The sequence below is a fragment of the Felis catus genome, chromosome A1 (assembly GCF_018350175.1).
Source record: "Felis catus isolate Fca126 chromosome A1, F.catus_Fca126_mat1.0, whole genome shotgun sequence".
Classification (NCBI taxonomy): Eukaryota; Metazoa; Chordata; class Mammalia; order Carnivora; family Felidae; genus Felis; species Felis catus.
Genome location: NC_058368.1, coordinates 192,680,842 through 192,694,309, shown reverse-complemented (window position 1 = coordinate 192,694,309; position 13,468 = coordinate 192,680,842). Strand labels below are relative to the sequence as shown.

General features: G+C 49.5%; 1 protein-coding gene across 2 annotated transcripts in view; it reads left to right on the top strand.

Moving 5' to 3' along the window:
- GALNT10 (polypeptide N-acetylgalactosaminyltransferase 10) overlaps positions 1–13,468 on the top strand; it is a 223,165-nt gene that overhangs the window by 192,160 nt on the left and 17,537 nt on the right. The window lies entirely within an intron of this gene.

Genomic DNA, 13,468 nt, shown 5'->3' with positions numbered 1-13,468 from the left:
GAATAAGACAGGTCTTGCTTCCAGTAAAGGTGGTGTCTCCCAGTGAGGTGTCCAGCAAACCAGCAGGGGGGAAGAGAAGCCAGGGTAAGTGGGACACACAGGCCTGGAGGGATGCTGTGCTTTGGGGATGGCCCGTGGCCTCGCAGATTCCCAGTTAGCCTTAGTGGGTCGTGGCCACCCCTCTCAAGTGTGCTTTCTCTGTATCCACCACTGCTGGAGTTGGCCGTAGAGACCAGTGGTCAGGAGCTCAAGCTGTGGCGTCAGAAAAGTGTGGGTTCAAATCCCAGTTCCACCACTCAGGAGCTGTGTGATTTGGGGCAAGTTTAGATTAGCTTTCTCTCCTTGTCTGAAATGACAGAATAATAATACTACCTGTCTTCCAGAGCTATTGCAAAGAGCGAACGAGATAATATCTTAGAAGTGTTTAACATGCAACCCCGGGACACAGCCAGCAATTAAAAATGGGTAGAAACTATTCAAGATCCAGTGAGTAAATATTTACTCTATCAGACCAGCCCATGTGCTGTAGAAGCTTGCTGACAATGGTAGTTGAGGACGTGGTGGTTACTAGTTAGCCACCCACCCTTCTGGGGCCACTTCCTCCCCTTCATTTGTGGGATTCCATATTGGTCTCAGGTGACGAACAGAGGCTCAGTCCCTCTGAGGGGAGGCTTAGCTTGTCCCGTGCCCCCTTACGTCTGTCCAGGGTCTGCGTCTGCATCCCCAGGGCCCCTGGAAGGGCATACCCCCAGCCCGCGAGGGATGGCCAGCGGCACCACTACTGGGCCGAGCCCTGTGAATACACAACCCTGATGCCCCCCGAATCGGGCATCAACTTTTTAGGCGGGACACCGTGATTGAGACTTCGGTGCTGGAGTCAGATCCCGGCCCTGCCACTTGCAACAGACTATGTGATCTCAGACAAGGAAGGCCCACCTCACTGAGCCTCGGTTTGTGCTGCCACAAAATCTGCTTAATGATACTTGAATCTTCACGGGGTTGTTCAGAGGATTAAATGCGACCATAACAGTTGGGTGCTTCCTAACAACGTCCCAAAGATTATGTTCGTTATTGACATCATTGCCATCACCATGTACACCTCTGGTTGAGCAGTTCAGAACTAGGGAACATAAATTCTTGAGTAGCAAGAAAAGAACTCAAGAACGACCAAAACATCGTTTGGGTTTGAAGGGCGGTCTGTGTCTGTTTTACTTCCAGAGTTCTGAAGTTGTCTCCCCGAAGGGGACCAGCCCCTAACCTAACCAACACTCGCGTCCAGGGTTGGTGTTCAAAGTATTTAATGGCAATGGCGGCCCAGGCACCAACCAGTCAGAGTGGATACCAGCTGGACACAAGTCTGTGTCAGCTCTGGTCCACAACAGCTGAATTTCAGCCCTGTTCGGAGCTGACGGGACCCTATGCCAAGCCCTTGACACGTGTTGGCCTTTTTAATCCTCTCAGCAACCCTAGCAGAGCGGTGTCATCATTATACCCATTTCACAGGAAGACACGAGGGGCTCAGCCCAAGGCCCCACACAGGTGGAAATAGCGGAACCAGGACCTGACCGCAGGGGGGCCTGACTGCAAAGCCTGCGTTGTGACCTGCCACGTTTCCTGGGCCTCTTTAGGGACAGGAGAGAACACTAGAGAGGGAAACTAGCCTGAGAAGTTGGCAGTGGTCTTTCCCCCCTTTCTTCTGTTTTTGCCTCCTCCTGGGCTCGTTCTTAATTTACTGGGATATTCTACAGCCTCTCAGTGAAGTGAATTAATGACCGTCTAAGTGAGAAGCAGCAAATAGATTTCCTCTCCCAGCCATCTCTGATCTGCTCTGGGATAGGGGCGACCCAGCGCGGTGTTGATATGTATTCTGAAGCTGCATCCAAGCTGATCAGAATGAGGGTGGTGACTGATGAGTGATGTCTGCCATGGGTGCAGGTCTGGCAGGTGATGGCACAGATGTCATTGGGTATCCATAGCCCGGTGCAGTCTAGCTTTCCAAATGTCGCATCCTTATGGGTACGGTGCAATCACACACAAGGAATCAAAGGACTTTTAACTTCACAGTTTGTCAATACAGCCATCGAGCAAACTTGATTTATCAAGTTCTCTGCCAAGTGTGCCCAGAAATGGGCACACCTGTGTTCTGAGTGCTCACCAGAATGTCAACTTCGATAGGGTAGGATTGTTTGTGTGTTTCACTCACTGCTGTGTCCCAGGTACCGAAAGGATTGCCTGACATTGAGGAGGCACTGAATAAATATGTGTTTGTGACACACTCAGAGCAGGTAGATCGCTGGCCAGAAACCAGCCTCCATGGTCAAGAAGTCCCCCTTCAGAAACACCCTCTGTGGAGAATAGTGAATGGAGAAGGAGTTGCACAAAGGAATTCCCAAACCCAAAATGATTTCATTCTGTGTGTTTCAAAGACCTATCTAATGATGCTCATCAGGCAATTACAGCAGAACAAATGGCATTTTTCTCCACACAGTTTATTTACAAAAGACTTGGTAATGAAGCCATATTGGAAATCTCTCGTCCGGGAGGGGGGGAGGCGGCTGGCTCCTGTTTCCATTTGATCCAATTAATGTCCTTCACTCTCGAGGGGAAAGGGCTCTGCGTAATGAGGAGGCTCCCAGGTCTGGAAGGGAGACTTTCCTCCCTCAGTTTTCTCTGTCCTGTCTTTGAGAACATGGGTTCCCAGAGCCCGTGGCGGTCCATCTGCCTGTGCTTTGTCTCCCGAGCCCCTGTGGAAAGCCTGCCACAGTGCGGAGGAGACAGGCAAGCCCATTCATCCGCCAGAGACGCCTCCCTGAAATGTGGGTGTTCATTTCAGCCAGAGCGGAGCATTTTCAAAGGGCCATATTCCCTCCGCTTAATCTCTGCTAAGACCCCTTTCTTCCTGGTGATGGACAAAAGAGACTGGTCTGAAAGGCCTGAGTGCATTTTCAGAAATTAAGATAAATTGATATGTGGCATCAGGACTGATGAATTAATAATTTGGCTCCAATTCCAGACTAGGCCATCTATCCTGATGGGAAAACCCTAGAAAAGGTATTCTAAGGCTCTGAAATTTCTGGAAGAGTCATTGATCCCCCCACCCCACCCCAACACACTCTTTCAGCCAGGAGACATATTGTTTCCAAAAGGCACAGTCACACCACGGAAGTTCTCCTGTTTGGCGGTTAGAATCTTCCCAGTTCTGGTGGCAGGTTAAATCTTTAACTCCAGAGCCCGCCTGTACCTGCCTCTGTGAGCTGACCCCTGCTCATTTCTCCACCCTCCATCCTCTTACCGCATTGCATTAGTCTGCACTCTTGGTTACAGATGACCCTAGTCATCTGATTGAAGGCAAAAATCAGAATCAGTTGGCTCACACAGTTGAAATTCCAGGGCAGACCCTCCAGGCCTGGCTGGATCCAGAGACTAACCCATCTCATCCGGTCTCCGTCTCTCTCAGTCCCTTGGCACAACTTTCATCTCGGTTGGCTTCCTGTTCAGGTCAGGCTTTCTCTCTGTGGACCCAGCATCCCACTGGAAAGAGAGTTTATCTTTCCTATCCTTCCTGTAGAAGTCCCCAAGGTGATTCTCACTGGCCTGCTGGTTCCTTGCCCATCCCTGAGCCATGTTCTGATTGGTCAGCTGCAGTCACATGTCCATCCTGGAGACCGGAAAGTGGAGATGAGCTGGTTCCCCAAACGAAAGCCCAGTCATTGTTTCTAGAAGGGGAATGAATGTGGGGCAGGGCAAACCACAGACGTCCACACAGATGTGTCTGCACAGCCATATGGAGCTGCTCACAAGCCCCAGGCTCGTGCGTCCGGTCATCTTTGGAAGCAGGCACTGTTCACTCTTCTGGAAATGCCTTTCCTTAGTCTGAGAGGCCCCCACTTAGCCTTACCTGAGCTGCCTGTGCTAACGAGGCTCCACCCCAACGTTACTCCTGGCTTAGCTCTGAATTCCTCATGTTAATTGTGACCCAACGGGTGACCTGTCTTACCCACTGGCCTCTGAGTTCCCTGGAGGCCATTTCTATACCCAGTGTGTGGCCCACAGTAGGTGTTTTAAATAACTGTTAGTGGCATCAATTTGTATCTGATAAAACTTCCTTTGCCCCGCTCTTCCTAGACTTACCTCAACACCTTTTGGTAGTGGTGGTGTTGTGGGAAGGGTACTCGGTGAGAAGGCAGGGCACTGGCTTCTCATCTTGGCTTTCCATCCATCTGTTCATCCATCTGGGGATCCTGGACCAATCGCTTGACCTCTTTGGCCCTCACATCCCAGACAGTGCTGATACAGCATTCCTACCTGCCCCGTGAGAGAGGATCGGATACGATGCTGTGGGGAAAGTCCCTTGACTTACACAGGTGCAAGCGTGGTTTGGATTAGAGGTGGTGGCAGTAGAACGAGCCAGGAACTGGACTGCACAGTGTCCTTAGGAGGCCAGGGTTAGGACATCTTCATCTCTGAGATCCAGGAGACAGGATGCTTCCACCGGACAGTACGGATGAGCTGGCATAAGAAAGGTGTGGGCTTTGCAGTGGTATAAGTGGATTCCTCTTGTTAATAGCAATTTGGCTAAATCTGTTATGTACCAAAGCAAGCACATTCTTTGACCCAAAATTCCACACCCAGGAGTTTATCCAAGGGAGACAACTGCAAAGATGAGCAGAGATTTGGGTAGAAGTTATTTGTTGAGGCCTTACTTACAATGGGGGAAGATTGACAGGACCCAAATGTACATCCTTAGGGAATAAATAAAAGCACATCTAAACAATGGAATATGATATTAAAAGACCAGATGCCTCCAAAGTTAAGTTTAAACAGAAATGAAAAATAGTATCGGGGTGCCTGGTGACTCAGTCGGTTGAGCATGTCTTGATTTCGGCTCAGGTCACGATCTCAGGGTTCGTGGTCTCAAGCCCCATGTCAGGCTCTGTGCCTGCTTGGGATTCTCTCTCTCCGTCTCTGACCCTTCAATGCTCATGCTCTGTCTCTATCTCTCAAAATTAAAAAAAAGAAATGAAAAATAGTATATGTATATAATATGATCCCATGTTTGGTGTTTAAATATATGATGAAGGCAAACCAGCAAACAAAAACCCTGAGAGTATCCTTCTAGCAGCTGGTGTTTGCTGGTCACTCACACCAGTAATGTGTGAGGCTCTGTGCACGGCACTCTACATGCATGGTCATTTAATTTTCATGAGACACCCGAGGCGGTGCTCTCACTTTCTCCGTGTTGTAGATGAGGAAACTGAGGCTTGGGTTAAGTCACTTCCACAAACTCACACGGCTGGAGCGGGGATTTCAGACTGAGCCTGTGCTCTGACCCAGCATGCCATGAAAGTGTCCTGTTCCTTGTGGTGTTGGGGGGGGGGGGGGCGGGAGGGCTCCAGGGTGCAGCTGTCCCCTTCTACTATTTCTATATCAATGAATATGTTCATCATAAGTACATATCACTTCTATAAAGAAAGAAAGAAGATTTTTTTTTTTTTAAACTAAGAAGGAAAAATGGTTTTTCAGCCCTTCCAGAATCCCCCGCCCCACCATATACATCCCAGTGCTGTGTTTGGGCCATTTGCAAGTTCAGGCATGAGAGTCCACCACCACCACCCCCCGCCAAGGGAGGCCTCCAGAGAAGGGAGTGACAGCGAGGACACCCTAGGGAAGGACGGGAGCGTAGCTCTGCAGGGTGGGCCTGAGGAGGCAGTGGCTCCTCCCTGAGGGTCCCATGGGGCAGGTCCATGTGAGCGAGGGAGTCATGAAATGCCACATGAGGGGACAGGGGACAGTCTTGTTCCACGAGGAAACCCATCCCAGCAGAGGCAGGAGGTATCAGGGCCCCTGGGTTTGCTTTGTTTGACGTAGCTGTCAAAGCCCAACCCAGTCTCAGGCTGCAGCTTTGGGGCAGATTTTAAATGAGAAAACTCTCAGGCTTTCCTTCTGTAAAACTCATGGCGTCGTCAGGAGGAGTAAGTGAAATAGTGTGAAAAGAAGGCAGGAGCACACCAGAAACTGGGTACAGGTGATGTAATGGCCTAATACCCTTAATGGTTCCGTGACTGGACCAGGGTCCCTCGGCTAGAAGGTGGCAGTGCCGGAGCTAAATCCCACATGTCCTGACTCTAAACTCATTCCACCCGTGGGAGGGGTGGAGGAAAGGTGGGCCCAGCCTAGACAGAGGCCCTTTTTACAGGAAGGGTCCAGAAGTCAGCACCAGCCCCGAGGGGAGTTGCGTTGCTGCTCAGGAGGGAAAAATGCTCAGCCCAAGGGGCAGAAGGTGATCTGGGGCTACCATCCAAGGACCTGCATGGCAACACCTCCCCCATCCCATCACTTACCCACTCCCCCACCCCACCACCTGACTCAGACCAGCTGCAGAGTTGCTGCTGAGAACCTGGTGCTAATTCTTTCTTTGGCTAAGCTATCCGAGGATACCGCAAACGTGCTCTGCCGCGTGCAGCATTTTCCTCCTGGCTACAGGTGCCCAGGCTTCCCAAGAGCCGCCTGCTGGGAGCAGAGAGAGCATTCTGCTCATGACTCTCAGCAAGCCCTTTGAAATTCCATGAATATGTCTGTGGAGGCCTGCATCTCCCACCATTCCTCCAGGAAGGTGGCTCAAAGGCCCAAGGGTCATCTGTCATCCATGGCTTCCCAACCAGCACATACCTGTGTCCATGCCTCCATCTTTCGTTGCTAAAAATGGAGATAATAACTTCTTCAGAGCTTTGTTCTAAGAACTAAATGGCATGAAACATTCATCTGGCTTAGAGCCAGGCAAAAAGGAGGCACTTGGTAAGTGGTAGCTGTTCTGACCGGAACCCTTATGTTAGAACACCATTGAACACCATCAGATGAAGTACATGGCCTTCAGAATCAAACCCCCTGGGTTCTGGTGCAGACTTGATTAGCTGGTTGCTGTGTGACCTTGGGGAAGTGGCCTAATCTCTCTGGACTTCATAGGTATAAAATGGGGATAGAATAATCTTTACTTCATAGCATGAATGTGAGTGTGATGTTAGTCAAACTGTGTTAAAACCTTAGCTCAGTGCCTGGCATGTAATAAATGATCAATAAACGGTAGCTGTTAATGTTTGCATCGTTGTGGTTGATGCGGTCAGGCTGCAGTTACAAGAAGACAGGAGTGGAAAGAGCTTTGAGGCTGACAAGACAGAGGCCGAAGACCTTGGCTCCAGGCCCAGCTTTGGAATGAACTTTCAGTGAGACCTTGGACAGCTCACTTGCCCTTTCTGCTGAACCTGTATCTTCTCATCTACAAGGGCACTAAGAACTCGAAACTTACAGGGCTGTCTGTGTGACAGGATATACCATTATCCTGAGAGGGGTTGTCACTATTCCAGCATGTACTGGTCCTCAATGTGTGGTCCTCAGACCAGCCTTTGCAGCAGCATCTGAGAACTTGTTAGACATGCAGATTCTCAGTCTCCACCCCAGACCTGCTGAGTCAGACACCCTCGGGGTGGGGCCCTAGCAGTCTGTATTTTAACCAGCTTTCCAGATGATTCTGATGCTCACAAGGGTGAGGATTATGGCGGCAATGAATACGTGGGGTCTTGTACGGAGAATGTTCTCAGGCTTGGACGTGGAAGGACAGAGCAAATGGGTAGACTGCTTGGCAATTGGTCAGCATGTCCCAGCACCTTCCCCCTGTTACATCATCAGGTTCGGGTCATTGGGTCCACCCTTGACAGCGAGTTTCTGTTCCATTTCTTCTGACAGGGTTTTAGAGCAACGCTGCCCAATGACAGTGTAAATGAATGAGTGAATGAATGTTTGTATGGGCTGCGTTATTGATGGGAAGAGAAGGACGGCGCCCAACACCACAGACAAGTGAACGCACCGCAGCTGGTTCTCAGCATCCGCAACACGAGTCCGGGGGATGTGGAGAGGGCCAGAAGTGATCAAGAGAAGAACAGATGGCAGAGAGCCTTATTTGCAAGCCAGGGGTGCCCGTTCATTCTGTAGGCAATACAGGTGCTGACAGGGGTCTTGGCAGAAGACCGTAATAGGGTCTAGACCAGGCTTAAGAAAGATCAAACCAGGAAGGTACAGTCTGCCTGGAGGTCTCAGAGCTGCCTAGTTCTGGGGGGACCCAGCCCCAGATTCCACTCTGGACTCTGCCATTTATGAGCTGAGGGACCTCGGGGAAGGCACTTATATCGCAAGGCCTCAGCTTCCTCGCACGTAAAAGGTATGATAGGACCTCTCTGACTGGGTGGTTATGAAAGTGCTCTGTCCCAAGTATGAGTCACATCTCAGGGAAATTGCAACTTGACTAAATTCATTTATTAGTTTAAGCAACAAAACCCCGGTGTAAGGCAGCCACCTCCCATTTTTTGGCCAACTTGTCTATAAACACCTAAGGATGTTGTTGAATTAGTCAGACATTTCATTTATTCATTTAGATACACATATGTGCTTAAAACTATATTGTATAAAATAATATATTAACCTAGAAGTAAATTCAAATGGTTTTTATTTTTTTTATTTAAAATTTAGTTAGTTAACAGACAGTGCAATATTGGTTTCAGGAGAAGAATTCAGTGACTCATCAGGTACATTCGACACCCAGTGCTCATCACAAGTGCCCTCCTTAGTGCCCACCACCCATCGAGCCCATCCCCCACCCACCTGCCTCCATCAACCCTCAATCTGTTCTCTTATCATTAAGAGGCTCTTGTGGTTTGTTCCCCTCTCTCCTCTTTCCCCGCCTTCTCATATGTTCATCTGTTTTGTTTCTTAAATTCCATATATGAGTGAAATATGGTATTTGTCTTTCTCTGATGACTTCATTTGCATAGCATAATACCATGTAGCTCCATCCACATCATTGCAAATGGCAAGATTTCATTCTTTTTGGTCACTAATATTCCACTATATGTATGTATGTGTGTGTACAGGTATATATGTATATATATGTATGTATGTATGTATACATGTATATATACCTATACACACCCATACACACACACACACACATATACATATATATGTATATATATACATATACACACACACTACATCTTCTTTATCCATTTATTAGTCGATGGACATTTCAGCTCTCTTCATCGTTTGGCTGTTGTTGATAATGCTGCTATAAACATCAGGGTGCATGTACCCCTTCAAATCTGTATTTCAAGTGGTTTTTAAAAATAAAGTAAAATTGTTTTTTTCCTACTCTTCACCAGCTGCATCCAGTAACCATTATAAATATCTCAAACTAGCGTGAGTGAGGTCCTTTGATGCTGGTAAGCTCCCCGAAACAGTATCTTATTCAAAACAAACTAATATATTCAAAACCATGCGAACTTCTAGAAGACATGGATATGACGCCATTTCTTCTCTGAGGGGAACTGCATGGCCTGCCTCCAGTGCCCCCCAGCTGCCATGTGTCCAAATCACACTATACGGATTGCTTACAGCCTCTGTGCTTCAGAATTACATCATTCCAGTCCCATCGCAGCCCTATCAGGCACACATAATTCATCCCATTTTGCAGATGGGGAAACTGAGGCTTTCAGACTCACAAAGCTTGCTGAGGAGCCTGGATTAGACCTCAGTTCTTAACTCCAGAATGGAGTTCATAACAGGAACGCTATGTACCTTCTAAGCACACAGATAATGCAGAATAATTGGTGGCAACTATTATCATATTATGTCCCCCAAGTGCAACTAAATAGGGTTGGAATTCCATAGGGGTCCTCAGCTGAGATCCCAAAAGCAAAAGACATGTCTTCTCCTGGCCGTCAGCAGGAAGGATGACCAGTCATGCCTGGTGGTTTCCAGGCAGCCATGTCCTTGACAGAGAGAGGTTTCGCCAGGGCCCCTGCTGGCTCATGTTTTCCTCACAGGATGGGCCCTTCTGCCACACTGTCTCTGGGTCCCCGAGTGTCTTCTGATGCACATCACCATTTGTTTCTTCCCTCCTCAGTTTAGGAGATAAGAGCAAGTAATTGTCTTTTATAGACACTGTAATGAAGCCTGTCATCACACAAAAGAAGTTTGCTAATAAAATAAATCAAAGCAGCAGTGAAAATGAATAGGGAGCAAGCTTTTACAATTAGATTTGTACTTGTCTGGTGGCACAGTGCTTCCATGAGAAGTGAGAAGGCTGTTGCGCAGGGGAGAAAGGCACCAAGAGATGAGCTGACGGGGTGTTTGCAAACTCCTCAAGGCAGAGCAACACGGCGCCCAAGGCAGGCAGCTGTGTCCCCTGTGGGCTTGGAGGCTGGCAAGGGGCTTGACAGAGAGGGAGGGAGGGAAGCCAGCAGAGAGGGGTTGCAGGTACATCATCTCGGTGGTCTGTGTGTGTCCCCATCCAAATGTGATGGGGTCCCAGCCAAATGTGATCTGGCTGCTGCTCCCCCTTCTCTTTGCCATCAGCTGGACTCTTTCCCCGCAGGTGTGATACCTGGGGGAGAGGAGAACACCCTGGGGCACCCAGGCCCCAAGTGGTGCCCCCATGACTGTGCCCCAGCCCTGCCTGGCCCTGTCATTCTCCCAGTCAGTTACAGGTTCTGCCACCAAGTAAGTTAGAAAAACTTCATGGGGCACCCAGGTGGCTTAGTCAGATAAGTGTCTGACTTCGGCTCAGGTCATGATTTCACGGTTTGTGGGTTTGAGCCCCGCATCGGGCTCTGGGCTGACAGCTCAGAGCCTGGAGCCTGCTTCATTCAGATTCTGTGTCTCTGTCTCTCTCTATTCCTTCCCCGCTCATGCTCTGTCTCTCTCTTTCTCTCTCTCTCAAAAATGAATGATTTCCATTTAGGAAATCAGGCCATAGGATAAAAAAAAACATGCTGTTGGGCAAAAGGGCAAATGCTGTATAATTTCAAGGTGGTGGCATTTCTCGTTCTTTTGCAAGCAGAAATGACTAACGTAGTTTCGTTTGGTACGTTTGGTCAGGCATTAAGCTGAGTGCTTTTCATGAGCTGTCTCATGCCATCTCAGCAGCCTTGCAAGGTAGTAGTGACCTGCCATGCCCAGGTCACAGGTGAGGAGACTGTCACTCCCCAGGTCAATGCCTTGTGCCAGGTCACATGGCTGGACAAGTTGGCATTGGGAATGGAGAGGGTTGTGTGCTCATAACCCCTGTGCCATGGTCATCATGGGTCTTGTGTGGCTGTTGCCTCAGTTGTGAAGGAAGGTAGGAGAGGACCCTAGAGGTGCACAGGTGGGTGGCTTGGGCCATGACTGGAACCATGGGACCTGGGATCCAAGACCACCTCTGGCCACCCAGGTGGAGTCATGACACCATTCTGTGCCTCCATCTTTTGTTGTGTTCCTGGAGGGAGAGTCCCCTCCAGTCTTGGGCTCCTGCCAGATACCTCTTCAGGTTGTTCAGGTGCTCAAAGAGGACTCAGGAATTGGAAGCAGCTTTAGCTGAACAAACAGATATCTCTGTCTCTGAAGGCAGTTCTCACTCAGGGAAGGGCAGGGGAGCTGAGGAGTAAACCCATCGTCTAAAGCTAGGACTCCTTCTGGGCTCCGGACGTCTCGGGAATCTGCGGGTGTTTTGGATGCCTTAAACCTCTCAGCAGATCAAGGTCACCCTGGTCCCTCAGGAACCTTTAGGCGGATGGCCAGCATGGTCAGGGCCAAAGAAACCAGAGGTCACAGCAAAGAGAAGGATGTGGAGATTGATCGTTGTCTACGTAAAGGAAGGTTCCCTGCCAGGCAGAGCTGGAGACACAACCTTGTTAGCTAATGTGAGTTTAATATGGAGTCAGGGGAGCTGGACGCCAGCCTAGTCAACTGCCCAGGAGACCGTCAGAAATAGAGTGGGGTAAGGTGTCCCCCATCTGTTCAGCGCCACTCTGCCTCCCAGAAGACAGGGGCGGCCCAGCGGCAAGCTGGGCGATACCCGCCAGACAAAAGCATCGCTTCCACGTCAGTCATTTTGTATAAAGGAAGAGTTATTGTTATGGGAGGCTGGCGCCTGATCAATATCTCCTGCTTTGAAAATAAACTTCTTGGCTTGGCCTTGACATTAATCTACCATCAGGAGCCCATTATCTCAAGACCAATATTCTGTTCTATTGACTTGCTCAATTTTTTTTTTCTCCCCCAAGATCAGACTATAATTGCATTTCTCCAGGCAGCACTTGCACTCACTGCAGCCTCATGCATACAGGTCCCCTTGCAGGAAGCCCGGGATACAGCACATCTGGGGTGGGATGGAGACAGTGGCTGGCAGAGGGTCATGGGGGACTGAGGACCCTCAGGTGCATGAGGAGGAAAAGCAGTCCTTCTAGAGCCTGTGAATTGGTTGAGACATAAAGCCAGATCCCCAATATCCCCAGAAAATAGTCTCTTGCACAGAATTGGGGTTACAGACGTTCCCACTCCTACTTGTCATTCACAAACAAGGAAACACGGGAATAAGATTAGCAATAACGTCCCGAGTGCAGCTGGGCCCTACCATTATCACCACAGCCCCCACAAACCCGAAGCCATACCTGCCTCAATCTCCAAGAGCTTCTGGGCCTTCCCTCCCCCACACCTGCCCCCTACAACCCATTCTCCACCCCTCAGGCAGAGTCCTCTTCGTAAAATAGAAATTGGATTATATCGTCACCCTCCCTGAAGACTTTTGGTGAAGCCTCCTTATTTTTCCCTGAAAGACCCTTATGATTGTCTCTGACCTCCCCGCCCATCTCTGCTCCTGCTCCAGGCCTCTGGCTTCCTCCATTCAAGGATTAAGCCAACCAAGCCTGGCCCTACCTCAGGGCCTTTACACTTGCTTTTCTCGCCACCTGTTCTCTCACCCCTCAGATCCTTATGTTACTTTTACCTTCTCATTATCTAAGTATTGTATCTAATTTTCCCTTCTAAGTGAGGCTATCCCTGACTGGCGTAGGTAACATCACTTCTCAGAGATCCAGGCAATGAGTCTCTCCAGTTACCTTGCTTTGGCTTCCTTATAGCACACATCACCATCTGCAACTGGCTTTCTGTAGTGATTATCTACTGCCACAAGAGAAAAATCCCCCTGAACATACCCTCTTCAAACGGTAATAGACAGTATCGCAAGGTTACACAAACCCACACCAGGTCAGGGGTTTGGGAGTGGCTTAGCAGGACATTTCTGCTCGAGTCTATCGTGAGGTTGTGGTCGAGGTATCAGCCAGGGCCATGGTTATCTGAAGGCTGGACTGGGCCTGATAGATCCCTTTCTAAGACGGCTCACTCAGCTTGGCTGGCACGTTGGCCCCAGCTCCTCACCACCTAGACCTCTCCACAGAGCTGCTCGAGTGTCCTCACAACATGGCAGCCAGGTGCCCCAAAGCAAGTGACCCCACGGAGGAAGGTGGAAGCCACAGTGTCTTCTACGACCACCACTTCTTCAGTTTTCCTTTGGCTACACGGCTCAGTCCTCATGTGACTCATTCGGGAAGGAGGTGTCTCCAGAGAGCGAGGATCACCGGGGGCCATCCTGGAGGTTGCA